At 37.7% G+C, this 19,468-nt stretch overlaps 1 pseudogene; it reads left to right on the top strand.

Annotated features, from left to right (window-relative positions):
- Positions 1 to 3,807: 3,807 nt before the first annotated feature.
- On the top strand, positions 3,808 to 18,147 carry LOC114507998 (annotated as a pseudogene).
- Positions 18,148 to 19,468: the final 1,321 nt, after the last annotated feature.

The following is a 19,468-nucleotide window of genomic DNA, read 5'->3' as shown; positions in this document are numbered from 1 at the left end:
CCAGTTAGGAACTTGGATGAATAAAGGATCCTGCAGGACCTGCAGGGAGGTCAGCAAGTCAGCAGAGAAGCAAGAGAGGTTCCAGGCTGCAATAGCTGGCTTGGGGTGGGGAGGATGTCAGAATTCCCCTCTTAGGTATTTCAGGGTCTATTCCACAGTAGGCAAAGTGGGGGTGTGGTAAATGGTGGCCTACCGCACTAAATCCCAAGACCTGGTTGGAGATGCTGCCTCAGACATGGGAAGATTTGACAGAACCAACCAGCCCCTGGTCTGGGAATGCTTTCCAAGTTTATCTATTCTCACTGTTGTACACTCTTGAAACTGCACACATTTCTAGAAGAAAGCAAAAACAGGATCATTACTCCAATGGGCAACAGGGAAAGGCCAGCCCTAAGCACAGTCAACTGGGGAGCATACAGAAGGTATGATTAAGGCACTGCTTCTCAATTTGAATATGCCTAGGAATTTTCTTGTCACTCATAAATTACCTGAAATGCCATCATTTGAATTATGTCTTTGCTCTCCAGGACTCCCTGGGCCCACAAGAACACAAAGAATCCTACAATGTTAGGGCAGATAGTAACCTTGGGAACCAAACTGGATGCACATTATCATTTCATTGTGGAATGTAGTAAAAGGGGCAGAGACAGCAGGCCAGGGATCAGCTTGGGGTAGGGTCTTTTTGATTTAATTCATATTTATCAAGATTGCATTGTATAAGGCATATGATAAGTGCTGGACCTACCAGAAAATCTTTGTACTTGTTTCTTTTTTTCTGCAACAACACAGAGGTGACGGTGTTTATGTGGGTGACACACTCCCATGGGCACAGGCAAGGGTTATAGGCAATTTCTGCTACAATAGCCATCAGTACACCCTTTTCTTCCTCACTCAGGAAAGAATGTCAGAAGGCTAGTGAATGAGATAGGTAATCTTGAGATTCCTCTATAAATTGTTTGCAATTGTTGATACTTTGGACCATTAGTAATAAATAACTCACAGCATATCTTAGAACTGGTTGTAACACCTCAGTGTGTCACCTCAAAAAAGGGTGAGAACCACTGGCCTGCCTGGCAAAGCCACCCTTGCTTGCCAGAGACTATGAAATAGGAATCTGAGCCTCACGCTGCCTTTATTCTCTGAGACTAGCCTGTCAGAGGAATAGTCAGACATCTGTGAAGTCTAATATGGTAGCCACCAGTCACATGTGGCTACTGAGCACTTGAAATGTGATTAGGCTGAATTGAGATGTGCTGTAGGAATAAAATACACATGGATGTCAAAGAATTAGTTAAAAAGAACATAAAATGTCTCATTCATTTTGTATTTTGGTTATATTTAGATTACTTGTTGAAATGACCATATCTTTCAATATGTTGGTCAAATATACGTTATTAAACTTGATTTCACACTGTTTGTATTCTTTGTGACTACTAGACAATTTAAATTTGACTACTAGACTAATGTGACTACTAGAAAATTTAAATTTTCATATGTGGCTTGAATAATGTTTTTATTGGCTATTGCTGGTCTTAGAGCATGGGTTTCTTCTCTCCCAGCCCCACATTGCTTTCTGGTATATTCATTTCTGAGAAGCTTGACACCTGTGCCTCTCTGGCCATCTGTGAGGAGTGAGCAGTGGCCCTGGCAGCTCCTTTGAGCTTAGTAGTTTTCTTTTCAGTAAAGGGATTTGAGATCCATCCTATATAGGACTGATTTCCATCAATTTCTGAATTTCAAATGCAGTATGTGTATGTGCATTGTGTGTGTGTACCCTATTCTTGAAATGCCTTTTCTAGATTATTGGAAGGGCTTACTAAAATTATTAACACATAATAACATCCTAAAATCTAGGAAGTCTTAGATCCAAATAACAACTGTGGGCATGGGATTCAGTAAGTTTTCATTTCCTAACTATCTCCAAATTTGGTCTGGCCCTTATACCAGTTTAAAGGGCTCAGAGGAGAGGGACAGATAGTAATTCCTCTGTTAGGGTTTAGAGTATTTCACTTGACTTTGAATATTTTCAAATTATGTACTAAGCAGGACCTCACAGAAGTTCAGATGTAGACAAAGTTTGTCAAATGTGGAGAAAAGAGAATCCTTGTGCACTGCTGGTAGGAATGCAGATTGGTGAAACCACTGTGGAAAACAACATGGAGTTTGCTCAAAAAATTAAAAGTGGAGCTGCCTTCTGATCCAGTAATTCCACTTCTGGGAATATGTCTGAAAAATCCAAAATACTAATTTGAAAGAATATAGGAACTCCTATGTTCATTGCAGTGTTATTTACAATAGCCTAAATCTGGAAACAGCCCAAGTACACATCAGTGGAGGAGTGGATAAAAAAGCTGTGGTACATTTACACAGTGGAATACTACTCAGCCATAAAAGAAAAAAAGAAAATCTTACCTTTTGTGACAGTATGGATGGACCTGGAGAGTATTATACTAAATGAAATAAACCTTTCAGAGAAAGACAAACACTATATAATCTCACTTATATGGGGAATCTAATGAACAAAATTAACTGATGAACAAAATAAAAATAGAGGCATGGATACACAGAACAGCTGTCAAAGGGGAGGAGGGATGAGGGACTGGATGAAAGAAGGTGAGGGTAAACAGACATACATAACATATAGACACAGACAACAGTGTGGTGATAGCCAGAGGGAAAGGAGGTTGGGGTGTAGGTGGAGTTGGGCAAAGGGGTGGGAAATGGGAATGGAAAGAGACTGCTTGGGGTCATGGGCACACAATGCAGTGTGCAGATGATGTTTTGTTAAGTTGTACACTTAAAACCTGTATGTTTTATGAATCAATGTCACCCCAATAAATTCAATTTTTTAAAAAAAGGTTTACATTATTTTTCTCTATCTCCCTTTCAGTGACCCTTCAAGCATCTACTCCTATGGCTGATGGAATAAATGAGGTGAAGAAGGGCATGGCTGGCTTTACAATCTATCAAAAACTGCCCATCATTCAGCCATAATCTCAAAAGACTCACAGATCTCGAAAAAAAATGGCAGTATGTAGTCTTTATTACAACTCGGTGAATTGTCTGAGTTTGGGAAGCTCCTATGGAAGAGGTTAGCTATGAAGAATGGGAAGTGACCTCCATAAGGGGGGTTGTGCCTGCAGCACAGTGCAAGGCACCAGATGCAGTAAGTAAAATACCTGTGTCTTGGCAATTCCCACTAAGACCTTATACAAAGGAAAAGATTCTAAGAGGAAATAAGTTCTATCTTTATTCACAACATCTTACCTAATTTTCCTCTTCTGTCCTATTTTTCTCTTCTCTCTTCTATTCTAGGCTCTAAAAATTATTTTTCTTTATACCTTTCTCTTCTAGCCCATAAATGTACTTTCATCTCTCTTCCTCTCATTATAGAAGCCCTCTGAATTCCTTCTCACAAATGATCATGATCACATTACTACAATTTTTCTTTAGGTTTACTTGTTCTCCCATTTGATTCCATATCTAGATCTTGAATCATTCAACCCTTAAGCTTTTACTAATGTTCTTCCCTCTTTTTCCTACCAAGTCTATACTTTACTCTTTACCTCTGGTTAATTTTATTAACTTGTTTTCCTGTATGAGTCCTCCTTTAGGTTATTTGTTTTGTTCCTTAATGGGCTTGGAGGATTTATGATTTTATGTCCACCACTCTTAACTATGCTTGCCTCCACCAGTGTCTGGCTCAAGGCAAGAAGGCTCCGTACAAGCAGGTGGGTATAACACCAGGAGGTGGTCTTATAGTGTCTGTGGGTTCTTGTGTCCTGGGTTAGAAATGAACTAGCCAGGATGGACAAATCTTCAACAGAGTCTTTCAGGTAAGAGGAAAAAACCAGACTATCTCTAGTATGTACCTAAGTCAGGGGTTGGAACTGGGTATGTCTTGGTCCAAAGCTCATATTCTACCCACTACAACTAATGGTGTTGAAACACCAGGGGACTGCTTTAGATGTCTTGGTATAAGTGGAACTGGCTGCTTTGTCCACTTGTCATTCTAACACATGTTGAGGAAGTTTAGCTAATAATAATAATAATCAGTATGTTATGCTGTGCCATATTGAACGAATTCCAGGACAATTGATCATCAACAAAAGAAGGCCATATTGGACAATCTCATCATAGGTTATCTAAGACATAGATATAGGTCTTCTTTGGTGGTGGAGTGTTGAGAACTCTGGGCCACAGTACCTTGCAAAGACCAATATTTGTGGTTAAAAACAAGAGTGATGCATATATATATATATCAGCATCTAAAATGATTTCTGGTTTGTCTTATAAGTCATCAGTTAACCTGATGGGTACAGAAAAGGCAAAATCCCAGTATGTCAACACTAGGAATTCAGCAGAGTAACTGGCTGAGAGATGAGAGCCTACCCAAACCATAGGTGTGTTAAACAGAGCAAATAAATATGCAGTCCCACTCTAAGAAACAGTAGTATCTAGTAATTATAAGAGGCAAGTAATTCTTTAATATGTTAGGTATTAGGGATACAGTGAGGACTGAAGTAAAGTAAGTCCTTGTCTATTTTTAGTTGAAACATACAAATTAATGGCAAATTAAAAAGTCAAAAGTCCAGGAGTGATATAGAAATCTAAGTGCCTTTCCCTAAAACACTAGTCAGTTGTCACAGTATCATTTATTACATGGACCAAGTTTTCTCCACAGATTTGAGGCAGAAAATTTATCATATACTAAACTCACATATAACCATTGTACTATTTCAGTATTCCATTCTTTTAAAAAATTTTCTATTGTTATTATATTACAGATATCCCAATCTTTCCCCCTTGCCCTCCTCCACCCAACCCATCCCCATCTCTCACAGCCAATCCTAACACTTGTTCATGTCCATGGGTCATTCATATCTCTTCTCTGACTAGTCCGTTCCTCTTCTTTCCACCATTATCCCCCCTTCCCCTGCTCTGGTCACTGTCAATCTGTTCTGTTTCCATAACTTTGGTTCCATTTTGCTTGTTTATTTTTGTTCATTAGTTACTCTTATAGGTGATATCATAAGGTATTTGTCTTTCATTGACTGGCTTATTTCACTTAGCATACTGTCCAGTTCCATCCATGCTCTCATGAAAGGTAGGAGTTCCTTCTTTCTTTCTGATGAGTAGTATTCCATTGTATAAATGTACCACAGTTTTTGATCCGCTCATTTACGGATGGGCAGTTAGGCTGTTTCCAGCACTTGGCTATTGTAAATAGCACTGCTATTAACATTGGGGTGCATATATTCTTTTGAATTGGTGTTTCAGGATTCCTAAAGTATATTCCCAGAAGTGGGATCACTGAGTCAAAAGGCAGTTCCATTTTTAGTTTTTTGAGGAAACTCCATACTATCCATAGTGGCTGCACTAGTCTGTAATCCCACCATCAGTGCACTAGGTTTCCTTGTCTCTACATCCTCAGCAGCCGTTGTTGTTTATTGATTTATTAATAATGGACATTCTGACATGTGTGAGGTGATAGCTCATGGTGGTTTTAATTTGCATCCCTCTGATGGCTACTGATGTTGAACATCCTTTCTTATGTCTATGGGCCATCTGTATGTCCTCCTTGAAATGTCTATTGAAGTCCTTTGTCCATTCTTTAATTGGATTGTTTGTCTTCCTGGTGTTGAGTTGTATGAGTTCTTTACATATTTTGGAGATCAAACCCTTGTCCGAGGTACATTGGCAAATATGTTCTCCCATACGGTTGGCTTCCCTTTTATTTTGATGATGTTTTCTTTAGTCATGCAGAAGCTTTGTAATTTGATATAGTCCTATTTGTTTGTTTTTACCTTTGTTTCCCTTGCCCTAGGAGATATATTGGCAAAAATATTGCTGTGAGGGATATCTGAAATTTTCCTGTCTGTGTTTTCCTCTAGGATTTTTGTTTTCATGACTTATATGTATTTAAGTCTTTTATCCATTTTGAGTTTATTCTGGTGTATGGTGTAGGTTGGTGGTCTAGTTTCATTTTCTTTTTTGCATGTACCAGTCCATTTCTCCCAATACCATTTATTGAAGAGGCTATTTTTACTCCATTGTATGCTCATGCCCTCTTCATCAATATTAATTGACCATAGAGATATGGGTTTATTTCTGGACTCCCTGTTCTGTTCCATTGATCTGTGTGTCTGTTCTTATGCCAGTACCAGACTGTTTTGATTACAGTGGCCTTGTAATAGAGTTTGATATCAGGTATTGTGATACTTGCTACTTTCTTCTTCTTTCTGAGGGTTGATGAAACCATTTGGAGGTGTTTGTTTGTTTGTTTGTTTGTTTTGGTTCCATATAAATTTTTATAATATTTGTCCTAGATCTGTGAAATATGCCATTGGTATTTTAATAGGAATTGTATTGAATCTATAGATTGCTTTGGATAGTATGGACATATTAATGATGTTAATTCTTCCCATCCATGAACATGATATAAGTTTCCATTTATTTGTGTCTTCCTTAATTTCTTTCTTCAGTGTTCTATAGTTTTCCAAGTACAGGTCCATTACCTCCTTGGTTAGTTTTTTCCTAGGTACTTTATTTTTTTGTTATTACTAGTAAATGGGATTTTCCCCCAAGTTTCTCTTTCTGATGTTTCATTATTGTTGTGCAAAAATGCTTTTAATTTCTGAATACTAACTTTGTATCCTACTACTTCACCAAATTCACTTATTAGGTTAAGTAGTTTTTGGGTTTTTTTGGTGGAAACTATAGGGTTTTCTATATACATTAGTATGTTGTCTGCAAATAATGACAATTTACTTCTTTTAAATTTGGATGCCTTTTATATCTTTTTCTTGTCTGATCACTGTGGCTAGAACTTCCATACTGTGTAGAATAAGAGTGGTGAAAGCAGACACCCTTGTCTTATTCCTTATCTTAAGGGGAAAGCTCTTAGTTTTGGTACATTGAGTATGATGGTGGCTGTAGGTTTCTTGTATATGGCCTTTATTATGATAAGTTATGCTCCCTCTAATCCCACTTTGCTGAGTTTTTTTTTTTTTGTATCATAAATGGGTACTGGATTTTATCATATGCTTTTTCAGCAGCTATTGATTTTATTGTATGATTTTTGTCCTTCATTTTGTTTATGTGGTGTATTATGTTTATTGATTTGTTAATTGGTACCATCCTTGCATCCCTTGGATGAATCCCACTTGACCATGGTGTATGGGATTCTTTTTAATGTATTGCTGAATCTGGATTGCCAATAGTTTGTGGAGGATTTTAGCATCTATGTTCATCAGAGATATTGGCCTGTAGTTTTTGTTCTTTGTTGTGTCTTTACCTGGTTTTAGACTTAGGATAATATTGGCATCATAAAAAGAGTTTGGGAAGGTTCCCTCATCTTGATTTTTTGGAATAGTTTGAGAAGGATAGGAGTTAGTTCTTTAAATATTTGGTAAAATTCACCTGTGAAACTGTTCAGTCCAGGGAATTTGTTTTTTTTTTTTTTTTATTTTTTTATTACTGCTTCAATTTCACTAGTTGTTATTGGTATATCCAGGCTTTCTGCTTCTTCTTGATTCAGTTCTGGAAGATTATATATTTCTAGATATTTGTTCATTTGGCTGAGGTTGTCCAATTTCTTGGCATATAGTTGTCCTTAGTAATTACTTACAGTGCTTTGTATTTCTGTGATAAGTTGTAACTTCTATTTGATTTCTATTTATTTATTTGGGTCCTCTCTCTTTCTTGATGAGTCTGGTTAAACATTTGCCAATTTTGTTTATTTTTTCAAAGAATCAGCTCCTGGATTCACTGATCCTTTAAATTGTTTTTAGTTTTTATGTAATTTAATTCTGCTCTGATTTTGATTATTTCCTTCCTTCTACTCACTCTGAGCTTTGTTTGTTGTTGTTCCTCTAGTTCTTGAAGATGTAGAGTTAGATTGTTTATATGAAATTTTTTATCTTATTTAGGTAGGGTTGTATTGATTTGAACTTCCCTCTTAAGACTGCCCTCTCTGTGTCCTGAAGGTTTGGGTTGTTGTGTGTTCATTTTCATTTGTTTTCTGATACTTTTTTATTCCTTCTTTGATCTCATCATTAACCCATTCATTATTTAATAATGTGTTATTAAGTCTCCATGCATTTTAATATTTTTGAGTTTTTTCCTGAGATTTGTTTCTAGTGTCAAGCAATTGTGATATGAGAATATGCTTCATATGATTTCAATTTTCTTGAATATGTTTAGGATTGTTTTGTGTCCTACTGTGTGGTCTATCTATGAAAATGTTCCATGTGTGTTTGAATAGAAGTTATATTTTGCTTCTTTGGAGTGAATTGTTCAGTAATTGGTGCTTAAATCTGTTTGATCTAGAATGTCGTTTAATGCCACAATATCCTTGCTGATTGTTAGTTTGGAAGATCTGTCCATTGTTGACTGTGGGGTGTTAAAATCCCCTACAAAGACTATTGCTGTCAGTATCTTTCTTGAAGTTCTTTATGATTTTCCTTACATGTTTAGGTGGTCCTATGTTGGGTGCTTATATGTTTACAAGGGTTATTATATCTTCTTGTTGGAACACTCCCTTAAGTATTATGTAGTGACCTTGTTTGTCTCTTGTTATGGCCTTTGTTTTGAAGTCTTTTTGTCTGATATAAGTATTGCTACCCCAGCTTTTTTTTTCATGTCTATTTGCTAGGAATATTATTTTCCTTCTCTTCATTTTCAGCCTGTGTAGATCTTTTGTTCTGAGGTGGGTTTCTTGCAGACAGCATACATGTGGTTTGTTTTTTCTTATCCATTCAGCTACCCTATGTCTTTTGATTGTAATATTTAGTCTATTTATATTTAAGGTTATTTTTGATAGGTACTAATTCATTGCATTTTTTTCCCTTTGTACCTGTGTTCCTCTCTCTCTCTTTCCTCATCTTCTTAAAGTGGTTACTTTAGCATCTCTTGCAATGCTGGTTTGGTGGAGGTGTCTTTTTTAGCCTTCTTTTCTTTTGTCTTTAACGCTCCTAATTTTGCCTTCCATTTTAAATAAGAGCCTGCTGGGTAGTGTAGTCTTGGTGGCAGGCCTTTGCTTTTTATTACCTGGAATATTCCATGTCATTCCTTTCTGACTGGTAGTGTTTCTGTTGAAAAAAGAGCTGCTAGCCTTATCAGAGCTCCTTTGTATGTTACTAGCTCTTTCTTCTTTGCTACCTTTAAGATTCTCTCTTTGTCTTTAAATTTAGCTGTTTGAATTATGATGTGTCTTGGAGTGGGCCTCTTTGGGTTCCTCTTGATTGAGACTCTCTGTGCTTCCTGGATGTGCATGACTTTTTTCCTCATGAAGTTAGGGAAGTTTTCTGTCATTACTTTTCCAAATAGGTTTTCTATCCCTTGATCTACTTCTTCTGGTATTCCTATGATGTGAATATTATTACATTTCATGTTGTCTTGGAGCACCCTTAAGCTACCTTCATTCTTTTTGAGTCTTGTTATGGATTTTTTTTTGCTTTGTTTGGTTGTTTTTTTCTGATCTTGTCCTTCTACTTGCTAATTTGATCCTTTGCTTCATTTAGCCTGCTTTTAATTCCTTCTAGTATATTCTTCATTTCAGTTATTGTATTCTTCATTTCCTCCTAGCTCTTATTCATGGTTTTTATGTCCTTTTTCATGGTGATGTTGTTCCCAGCAAGTTCCTTGTATCTTCTAAAAAATTCCTTGTAGTTCTCACTGAGCTCCTTGAGAATCCTTATAACCATTATTTTGAACTCTATGTCTGAAAAATTGCTTGTCTCAATTTCATTTAGCACTCTTTCTGGGGATGTCTCCTTTCCTTTGGTTTGGGGTTGTTTCTTTGTCTCCCCATTTTAGGTGACTCATCTTGTTTATTTCTGCATATTAAATTGACCTGCTTTGACTCCCTATCACCATGGGGTGGCCTTCTGTGGTAAGGGACCTATGGGACTCAGTGGTGCAGTCTCCTAGTTCTCCTGAGCTGTTTGGTCTTGGGACACCCTTTATGCCATTTATGTGGGCTGTCTGGTAGTAATTGAGTTTTGGTTTCTGTTGGGTCATTCTTTAGTGGGTTCTTCCCTCCATTTGGCTGACTATGAGTCACACCACCCACCACTTCTTATATGCTGTTCTACAGGTGCTGCCAGAACAACAACAACAACAAAAAAGCCAAAACCAAAACAACAACCCAGGAAACAAAACCCACACCTGCAAAAATAACCCCCACCCACAACCACACCATCAATAACAAATGAGCAGATATTAATAAAGGTGAAAACAGATTAAGACTATTATAAGAAAGGAAAAATGAATATGAGATTACTAATGGAGTGAACAATGGTTTTGAGAAGGTAAAGGGAGGGGAAATAATAAGAGTAGGGAATAGTAACAAGGTGAATAAAGAAAGAAAAGAAAATTTAAATAGTAAATTTTGAAAGGATGGTAGAGGGAAAATGGCATAAGAAAAGGGAAGGTATAGTATGAGGTTTAAAGAAAAATTTTAAAAATAGTGAAAAACTAGGAACAAAATTGAAGAAAAACATCCACCATAGCAATATCAATGACAAATGAGCAAATATTAATACAGGTAGAAAAGGAATAGAAAGGGAAAAAGAGAAAAGAAAGCTTATGAGATGTCTAAAGGAAAGAAAATTGATTTTGAGAGGACAGAGGGAGAAAAAATAATAAGAGTGAGGAATGAAAACCAGGCTAAAACAAGGAAAAGGCAAAATTTAAAATGAAAAAAGAAAGGGCAGGAGGAAGGCAAAATGGTGTAGGAGAGGGGAACAGTAAAATTTGAGATTTAAAATACAAAAATAGGCCCTGGCTGGTGTGGCTCAGTGGATTGAGTGCTAGCCTGAGAGCCAAAGGGTCACAGGTTGGATTCCCAGTCAGGGCTCATGCCTGGGTTGCAGGCCAGGTCCCCAGTAGGGGGTGCACGGAAGGCAACCACACATTGCTGTTTCTCTCCCTCTATTTCTCCCTCCTTTCCCCTCTCTCAAAATAAATAAAAATAATAAAACATCTTTTAGAAAACCTTAAAAAATAAAATATATAAATAGTGAACATCTAGTAAAAAAATGGAAGAAATGCAACAACAACCACTATATTAACAACCAATGAGCAAAGATTAATAAAGGTAGAGAGAGAATAAGGATATTATAAGAATGGGAAAAAGAATTTGAGATAACTAATGACAAGAAAAACAGTTTGAGAGGTTGGAGGGAAGAGAAATAATAAGAGACCAGAATAGAAACAAATCATAGAGAGAGAAAATATAAAATTTAGAACAATAGTAAGAAAAGGAAGGAAGAAGGCATGATGGTGTAAGAGAAGAAGAGTTAAATATGAGATTTGAAATAAACTAAAATTTAAAATAGTGAAATAATAGTAACAAACTTGAAGAAAAAAAATCTTAAAAATCTAGACAGGAGAAAAATTAATATAAAAAATTATGAAGTCCATGGCAGAATTTGTCTCAGCAGAGCCTAGTGTTTGCCACTGTCTTCTCTTTCTGGACTTGCCCCTGCTAATGTCAGATAGTGTCCTAGTCCGGACCTAGGCACCCTGTTTGAGACTAAAAGCAATCTACAGTTTGTGGCTGCTTCAGGCGTGGCTGGTCCCCACTGTTCTGCCCTGCCAGCTTCCCATAAGCATAATACCCAAGAGTAGTTCGTCTAATGTATGAGATCATTACCAGTACCACCTCCACCTGCCTCCAGGCTAAGAGGTAGAATCCCTGGGTCCCTCTGGGGGGTGGCTGTTTAGTCTTCAGGGAAGATTATGGGAGTGTTTCCCTACCTCCTTGCCACATGTGTTCATCTGTCCCAGATTATTTCCAATAATGTATGGTTTCTGGTGAATCAGCTGTCCGTTTCCTGTCAGGGACCAAACTGTGTAAATGGGGCAGCTCTTTTCTGATGGCAGCTCTAAAACCCGAGGCAGGGCGGGGCCCTGAACACCCCTTGTTGCAACTGTCTCGAATCTCTCTGTTCTGCTGGTTTCAGATGATCAGGGCCCGAGGAGCAAGTGTAGCTCATAGTATCTGATGGAAGTTCAGAAGGGGCCCTTTCAGAGCTTCTCCTTCTTTCCCTTGTGGATATGTGCTGAGCAGGGGGTTTCTGAGCCTGGCCTCACTGATCTGCAGAACCTGCAGTCCTGCAGGTGGAGGTTAAGCACACCTGCCTATGAGGGGATACCTGCCTAGGTGCAATGAATCTCAGGTGTTCAGCTCCTGGTTGCCCAATCCCCAGCCTGCTGCTCTTTTAGGAGACTCAGGCCCGATCCCTCCACTCTGCAGAGTCCCCTGTTTGCCAGCTGTGCTGGGTCAGGTCCCACAGTCCCTTCAGTGTGACCCTTTCTGCTCTTCCTACGCAGATGGACTCAGGGCAACTGAACTAAGCTTTCACTCTGATTTCTTTGTGAGCAGAGCCTCTGAGCATGCACGAGCACAGGGTCCCTGCAGAATCTAGAGTCTCTCCTCAGTTCCTCTTTTTGAAGAGTCTCCATGTGGCAGCAATCAAGTCCTGGGCTGGTTCTTTGTGAGCTCCACCTCCCCAAATAGCACCAAGTCTCTCTCAGTCAAGGCTGTCCACAGCTGCCAGTGCCTCCGACAGTTTTAGACAGAGTTTCTCTCTGTAACTCTCCTGATGGCAAAGTAAGTAGCTGTGGACATATGCTCACTGTGTGTGTGTAGCCTGTCTCCCAGACTTTGTATCTCCTTCCAAGTCTCTCCCAGTTTGGGTTGGTGGTTTCCCTGTGTAGGACCAGGGCCCTGCTCTGAAAAAGGAGGGAGCCACTAAGCTGCACTTGCTGACTAATCTCTCCTCTGCTGCAGGTGCCTCCCACAGGGCATTTCCCTCTCAACTTATAAAATCTCTTGCTGGGTGGTGCAAAGCATCCTCTCTACTCCTCGGCTTCAAAAACTCATATCAGCTGAGATTCTGTTGACTGTTCAGGTCACTTGCCTGAAGATCAGCCAAAAATCCACTCTGGGAGCACAAGCCAGTCGGCTCAGCTTCCACCTACTCAGCTGCCATCTCGATCCTCCATTCTGGTTCACTGATCTGTCTCCCTGTTTGTGGTTCAATACTGGTTTTTAATTTCCATAACTTTATATGTTTTACTAGTTAGCAGGCAAGTCTTCCTTATTCTCTACTTTCTCCCACCTCTTCTTATCCCTCTACCTTTCCAGGTCATTTTGATATGTGTGTCCAAATGACATTTAAATTAATTTTTAAAAATTTCTCCATCCCCTTCAAATTTCTTTAGAAAACAAGACAAAACAAACCTGTTTGTTTTGGCTGCACTGGCTACTTTAACCCTATTGACAAAGAATCTACTGCAGATGTTTTCCTGCTAAAATAATTTTATAATTCCAATATGTACATTAAACTAAGATTCCTGTCTATTCCTCATGAATAAAAAATTCCTTTGGTGAATTATGTTGAGTACTAAAGCCTATAAAGATATTTCTTTAGAGCATTTTAAAATATAAAAATTAATTCCAGGTACAACTTCTATAGTCAATGACTTCACATAAATAATTCTCCACTGTGCTTTATGAAATATGTCTAACCAAAATTATCAACTGCCTGCTGAAATCTAAAAGAAAAAAATTCCCAGCCTTGGCTGGTGTGACTCAGTGGCTTGAGTGCTGGCCTGTGAACCAAAAGAAAAAAATTCCCTTATAATATGTATGTTTTGTAGGAAGATAATTTATATTGATAGCTGGAGAGCAATTTGATTTATTTGAGCATTTTCCTTGCCAATCACCTCTTTCAAACACATTCAATAAAAATAGATCTGTTATGGAGTCTAATAATATTCTTTGATCAACCTGGAGCAGTATATCAATGAAATATAATATATCAAAATTTCTGGTGGAAACAATACAACATAACCTGGTATTTATAGTAGCAGCTGGTTCCAGGTCATTCTCTTCCTAGTGTGTTGCCAAATACGTAATCACAAACATGAAACAGAATAAGCAGGGCAACATTCACAGTGACATAATTAAGGACACAGACTTATTTTTACATAGAGTCCCAAAGGAGGTTTAAGATCATCAAAGCACAGAGAAATTATGGAGCTTCTTCACTCACATGGTAATGGGGAAATAAGGGTTTCTTTATCATTATGAAATAGGAATAGTGAGTATATTAAATATCTGAATCTTTGGTTTGAACCCAGTAAACACCATTTAATATGACTTGGTAGTGATCTTGGGAATTTTACTTAACCTCTGAGAACATTAGTGCAATAACTTCCTTGCCAAAATTCTAGGGTTCTTTATATTATATCAGTAGAGACAGAAGTCAATGTCCTCTCGATGCTCTGGACAGCACTTTCATACTGAAATTCTCATACCAGTCAAAAAAGATGACTAAGACCTTACTGATTACTGCCTTTTATGGAAGAAAACTACCAAGGAATTGAATAGCCCCAACCAATATTTGACTACTATTTTAAATCTATTTTAGGCCAATCAAGTTAAAAGCTTAAAACTCATTTTAAAAAGTAGTTTTAGTTTATATTGAACTATTCTGCCTTGACTGGAGTAAATGCTAGTGTGAGGGCATGTGGGAGATTGTGTTTTATTTTGCCAGGTATATAGTTATCCATCCCACTGATGTCAAAGTTCTCCTCTCCCCACATCAGGCCCATGTGATTTGTTTTGGCCAATGTAAGTGAAATTGACACATGGCACTTTCGAGCAAAATATTAAGAGCCTTCCTGAAGTGCTGCCATTTCTCATTTCTGTTTTCCTCTGCCAAAAAAGGTTCATGCTCCAAAATGTGTAAGACCTGCTGTCCCATCTTGGTCCTGGATTGAAGATGTGGAGCAGGGTCACAGCTAAACTAAAGCTTTGATGTAATATGATCAAAATATAATTTATTGTTGTAAGTCTTTGAGATTTGGGGTCTTCTTCTCGATGTGGGAGCTGACTTATACAAAGCATTATTCTAAAATGGTAGAAATAAAAGTTCTTACGTCACACTTTCAATACTTCACTTAGCTATTTGATTTTTACAAGCAGTATTATTATTTCCATAGATCCATTATCTTTTACTATTTCCATAGATTTATTCTCTGTTGATTCCATTATTAGGATATCATTGAAATGTGATACCTTGGAAATCTAGATAGCTGTTCATTGAAAAATCCCACAGGCAACACAAATTCATGTGGGAAAGTATTTAACTTTGTTAATTAATGACATTTGAGCATTTGCTGTGACTGTATGAATAATAGCCTGTTGGTAAAACATTACAACAAATTCAACAAAGGCCTCTTCTGCTTCCATACAATACTCAACTAGTTTCTCCCTTGGCCAAAGCATTTGTGAGGGAACCAAAGTGGAAGTGGAAATAGCACCTTTCATTATTACTCCTACTGATAGACTCACAAAATATTTGTGTCAGAGGCCCCATGACACTGGCCTCTGACAGTTTAGAGACCTGAGTACCCAAGGAAGGAATGCTTGTACTAGGGCATCCAATAACAGTTCCACTGCATTAGAGCTGAAACAGCTGCCCAGACATTTTGGGTAAGCAGGCAAATACCATTGGATAATCAGGCAAAAAATAAAAAAGGATTGGCTGGAGAGATTGCTCTTGATCACTAAGGAAAAATAGTGTACTTGATACATAATAGGAGCAGGTTGTATTATTTTTGGTTTCCTTTAGTACAGTATATCTTATACTAAGAGTTATTGGAAGACTATAGCAATCTCACATAGGCAGAACTATCTGGGACTCAATCATTTAAGAAAGATGATATCAGTCAATCTACTAGGAGAAGAACCCCAAATACCTGAGGTCCTTACTGAGGACAAAAAGAACATGGAATGAATAATGAAGGGTCGAAATCATCAACATCAACCAGGGCCTTGTGAAAAGAAGCATAAATGAAAATTATGGAATCTACCTGAATTTTCTTACTGCATCATTTAAATATACATTGTTCAAATAACTTTCTCTTTTTCATGCTCCTGCTCTATTTTTTCATATAGAATGTACTGGTTAAATTTATGTTTTAATTTATTGGATTCAGAATACACATGACAGAATTAGAGGATGGTAATCACCTGGGGATTCAGGACTTAGGCTGGCTGCAATAATTGCTAAGACTTTCTCTTCTGTGCTTTTGAGGAGAGGATAAGTATGTTTTTGTTTGTAAAATGGGGAGTTGGGTTATGTTAATGTGGTCATTTTGTTGTTAATGGTGGTGACATAGTTATAACATGAAACAAAGACAGACCTGAAAGGACATGTGTCATGTTTTGCAAACCAGCTTATTTGCCCATTACTCGTCTTTGGGTAGTTTTCTACATTGAGTCCAGCCTTGACACCTACACATGACCTAGATTCTAATACCCAAATAAGACTAAGACTTGGTTTTAGAAGAAAGTGATATTTCAAAAAAGCAGTCACCAGCTAGAATCTGTGCTTTGGAGGTGGTGGCCATGCCTGTGCCCTGCTTTGGAAGGGGGGTGGGCATCAGCTGAGAGTATGGCATCCAGTGTACAGTGTCACTGGTGCAAGCTGCTCTCTTTTGTTCAGCCACAAGGAAAGTGGATTTTAGGGAGCTGTCCCTTGGGATAGTCTGGGTGTTGTTTTCAGCTGCAGAGCCTTGAGCCTGATCCTCTAGATCTACTGGAGATTCTATGAACTCTCTATTAAGTATTAATAAATTCAATTTTCCAGTAACCTAACTATGATGGATTCTGCCTTTTGTAACAAATAATAAGACTTTCCAAAAATTTACAGAGGCATACTGTCTGCTACCTCTTAAACAAGATTTTCTTCAGCATGTCAAATAGAAACTGTTGATGCTTTTCTGTCACAAATCTGTTCAGTAGACCTCAATGGGGCAGGGGGAGGGTGTTTATTTGATTAAATGTGAGGCATTACTCACTTGATAAATTGTTAAGTGCCTTTAAACCCTTTCTATGCTCATTAGTTAAAAAATCCTTTCACTCAGTAAATATTTATTGAGATCCTACTGTATGACAATCACCGTAGTAAGTGCCGTAACTACAGCAATGCCTAACACAGACAAGGTCTTTGTCCTTTTTAAAAAATCAAATGGAGGAGGCAGGCAATTACCAATTAAACCAATAAATAATGGGGCTAATTAAAAATGTGATAAGTATTTCAAAGGAAAAAACTGAGCAGTGCAGGGAAGTAAAAATGGATATGAGGAGACATCAACTTGTGAAGGACAGCTATAGTGGCAGCTGGCAAATAAAGTTGAACTTGAATTTTACATTAAAAATGAATCTAGAGTTTCATCATTTTCTCCAGCCTCAGATGTCACAGTAATGGTGAAGCTGGGAGAATTTTCTGATAATGCTATCAAGGAGTCAGAGTAGATAGACCCAGAGCCTCCAGGTTGTTGTGCTACTCTCTCTGTAATCATGTCATTGTGCCCCTGGATTGTGCAGACACCCAGGCAGCACCCTGCAGCAAGGAACACTGAGGTGTTTACATACAGTGAGAAATACCCTAATGAAGCCCCTCTTTGTAAAATATTCTCCCAGGAAAGTCTAAAAGATAATGATGTCTCAGGCATTTTAAAATTATTTTAGATTACATGCAGTAAAAACCTTGGTATGGTGATAATCTTTAGTGACAATTGTGTAAGAAAAAGTAAATGAAATAGTGGATCAAATAAAAACTAGAAGAGAAGAAGGAAAGAAACAAAAAGAAAAAGAAGTAAAATAAGCAATTATTTCATGGCACTCTTGTGACAGCTGATAATTTCTTAAGTTGGAAAGCCAAGTTTGATCAGAACTCTTGGAAACTAAAAAGAAATGAATAAAAGAAGGACAAGTGGGGAAAAATTAATTAATTAACTTAAGAAAAATAAATAAAAAGTCAATTAGGGAAACAGACATTGAAAACAGATCATAATCTTGACATACCTGATATCCAGTTCTTGGAGGATGTTGGAAATCATGCAGCAGTAGATAAGTCTTTTCCAGGAAATGGATGACTTGGAGATAGAAGATGATGAAGATGATCTAGACTACAGCCCTGCTGACCCAGAGAGTGACTCAACTGACTGATGGACCATCCCCATCTGCAGAGGGGCTTCACTGCTGCAGCATCTGTGGCTATGCTGAGAGGGTGTTGATTTCCCTTTCTTTTTTCCTAAGAAAAATGATTTTCAAAAGAATATTATTCTTCTGAAAGCTTTCATCAATGAACTTAATAAAATGACCTTAAAATTTCAAATTAAAAAAAGAGACCCTGGCCAGGTAGCTCAGTTGGTTAGAGCATTGTCCCAATACTCCAAGATTGTGGGTTCAATCCCCAGTAAGGGCACATACAAGAACAACAAATGCATAAATAAGTGGAACAAAAAATTGATGTTTCTGTCTCTCTTTTTCCCTTCCTTTCTCTAAAATCAATAATTCAAAAAATAAAAATAAAAAAAAGAAAAAGAAATCTGTTCCCATTCCTACCAAATGAGACATGGTAATAGGAATGCTAAATGACAAACAAATCTTCGTTTAATTTTCTTTAAAAATAAGTGTTTCTGCTATAGTGCATAATCTCTCAAAAGGCAATCTTTAGTACCAATAAATACAGCCCACCAGGCACATAGCGCTAGTTAGAGAGCCCTGTGTTACAAAGTGACAGCTTATTTATTTATTTATTTATTTTTAGCTACATGTAAATTGATATAATAGCCATATCTAGATGGCACGATTGTCCTTTCTTGTAGATCCCCAAATACATGTGGAGCCCAGCTGATAGGGGCTTAAGACTTGGGAAAATTTAGCTTAAGGTAAATAGTCATAAATCTAGCAAGTAATGTGTATGTTAAGTTTTTGTTTCAGTAACTACAGATAAGGCCTATCTTGGTGCCTTAGAGTAAGCAGATGACCTCTTGGAGACGTCTGTACCTGGAAGAAGCAAGCAACTACCCTTCCCCCTTGGAGGCAACTGTTGAATTTCAAAGGCTTTCGCTGACACCTTGTTTGCCCTCCCTCAACCCCCTTATAAAAGATCTGGCTGGGAAAGAAAGGGCAAGATGGTTTGTTAGGGTATGAACCCACTATCTTCTCAGATCACCCGTCCATCTGAATAAAGCACCTATAAAAGACTCAATCACTGTCATTGCTTATTGAATTTGGTAGTGACAGGCAGCCTGAACGCCGGTGTCTTTTCCAGTTACACAACTACATAGGATCATCTTATTCTAGGAGTATGATTGTCTTGTACTGACCATCTACCATGTAGCAGGCACTGTGCTCAGTCCTGGTAAAGTAAAGACAAGTCCTGACTTTATGTAGTTACCACATTCTATTGCTGTCTTATACAAAGGATAACTATCTTAGAAGCCTTGACAAAAAGCCGTAGAAGAGGAAATCTCAAAAGAAACTTTTTTATTATTACTATAAGATAATTATTATTACTATTATAGGTGTTTTTCTATTCTGTTCTCAAATTTAAAAACTTATATCCAAACTCACATTCAAAATCCCAGAGGTCAT

The sequence above is a fragment of the Phyllostomus discolor genome, chromosome 10 (assembly GCF_004126475.2).
Source record: "Phyllostomus discolor isolate MPI-MPIP mPhyDis1 chromosome 10, mPhyDis1.pri.v3, whole genome shotgun sequence".
Classification (NCBI taxonomy): domain Eukaryota; kingdom Metazoa; phylum Chordata; class Mammalia; order Chiroptera; family Phyllostomidae; genus Phyllostomus; species Phyllostomus discolor.
This window is presented reverse-complemented; position numbering and strand designations above follow the sequence as displayed.